Below are 2249 nucleotides of genomic sequence, written 5' to 3' on the forward strand. Positions count from 1 at the left end.
AAAGGAAATGAACTCACCGCGCGGATATTCGATTCCGGTGTATTTGGACGAAGTAAATGTTAGATTTTCAAAGCAATCTGTTTTAATATGAACGATGTATGAGGTAATCGACGATGTAGAATAGAATACATTCATTATGATATACATATATAAATATATGCCCTGTATAACATTCGGTCAATATACATAAGATACGTTACATTGTGTGTAATGTTACAGTAAGGTAAGAGCATCCCACCTAAGGTATAAAAGAATGTAATAGTCTATGTTTTTCATACACGTACATACATATACACACTCAGTTTATCGTAGAGTTACCTAGGACGTAAAAAAAAAAAAGGTAAAAGATAATTCGTAATAATATCTAAATAATTATATTAATACAGCTCGGTTTCGAATAACGTTTCAAGTCAGCGTGTCAAAGAAAAAGGGAAAAGGACGAATTTCAGTTTCGACGAATCGTGTAAACTGCCATGACTTAAAAAAAAAAAAACAAAAAAATGTATTTCACTTTTACAGGGACGATGTATTTTCATTTTTTTTCGCGACGGAAATATATTAAAAAAATTACTAAAAAGAATGGAGAGTACATATGATGCCTGATTCCACCACGGAAAGAAAGGGAAGACAGAGGATATATTAATTAATTGGATCACGTCATGCGTGCGACAGTCGAGAAGTTGTGTCCGTGCTTGTATAATATAATTATGACACACAAACACGACACGCGTGTTTGTGTGTCGAAGCACTGCTGACTGCCCGTTGAACCAGGCAACGAGCTCTCCCGGGTGCAGACGTCGGAAGTGATTTTTATCGTGCGCTTTGCTAATATTCTCTGTTGTTATATTATACGTTTAGTTTGACTTTTCGAAACACGAATTGTAAACGCTAGATACGACCTACACGTGTGCGTGCGTTGTGCATACTTCGCTTGATACCCAAGACAATATCATGTGCGAAATGTGCGACATGAGATGTCTCGAAGACGTCTTAAAGATTGTTCCAAGACATTGTATTATAAGAGACGTCTTAAAGCAATTTTTAAAAACGTCTTTGAGACATATTGTATCTTCACATTTTGTATCTATAACGTTGCTGAGTATCTATCTCGCTGGATAGTTTTTCGATTAGAGAAACCTCATCTCCCGAATACGTTCGTCAAAATCGCACGGATTTTCGTCCAATCTGGGCGCCGATGACGCACGTGTTATCAGTGATATCATTATCGTCGAATGTAACAGCATGTACGTATGCACCCGCGCCCGACCGTATGTATGCACATACATACATGTCCGTGTCATTCTATTTTTGTCTTATTGGCGAAAACAAGAGAATCATAAAGGCGAGATCGCGCGCATCCCGTTCGATACAGAAAACGTGTGCACGCACACGCGTACGTGCACGCCGAGGAGGAAAAATAAGCTATTTGAATAGATGATAAGGCGTATATAAGCGTTTATGCGATAACAAAATAAACGGGCTGATGCGGATATCGTTGTGTAGCGTGAAGACGAGGACTTTGCTCCGTGACGCGCCGCCGTATCTAAACTGCAACTTAGCGGAAATTCCAATAGCGATCGACAAATAGTGACCTATAATAATCGGCGATACAATCTGTAATGTCGCGTAATGCGCGACGACCCGAAATCTCCGCATCTCTGCGTTCAGCTCGAAAAGCAATCCCATATCTGCGCGGGCTGATTAAAATTACCCAGACTTCACAAATGTCCGAGTGGCGCTCCTCTCGAAAGATTTTTTTTTTTTTTTTCAAATGTCACTTAGATATTCTCCAAACGTTTTTTGGATCTTTGAGACAGCGTTCAAGCGTTTCCCGGGCGTCTCAAATTTTTTAAGGCGTCGTTTAGATTTAGGTGTCCTAAATTTTTTAAGATATCGTTTTAGATACCCGTCTTTCGCTGGTGTTTAAAAATTTTCGGCGCCTTTTAGACATCTTTTAGATATTCTTTATTAGAGAAACGTCCTAAATTTTGGAGACGTTGATTAGACACTTTGTAGACATTCGAAATTTTTGATGTTATTTAGCCATCTTTTTATGACGTCGTCTAGATAATTTTTGTGTCGTTTGGGTACGAGACACTATTGTCTGATATTGTTATCGGGATTTTATTTAATGATAGAAATAGCGAAAATTATTTAATAATGCGTTGAGAACGCGTCGCGCGAGCTCCAAGAGGAAAGAAGGAAAGCTAACAAGATCTTTTTGTATATGCAGTATAGTTTATTTTCTC

This window comes from Trachymyrmex septentrionalis, unplaced genomic scaffold, assembly GCF_001594115.1.
Source record: "Trachymyrmex septentrionalis isolate Tsep2-gDNA-1 unplaced genomic scaffold, Tsep1.0 scaffold31, whole genome shotgun sequence".
Taxonomy (NCBI): domain Eukaryota; kingdom Metazoa; phylum Arthropoda; class Insecta; order Hymenoptera; family Formicidae; genus Trachymyrmex; species Trachymyrmex septentrionalis.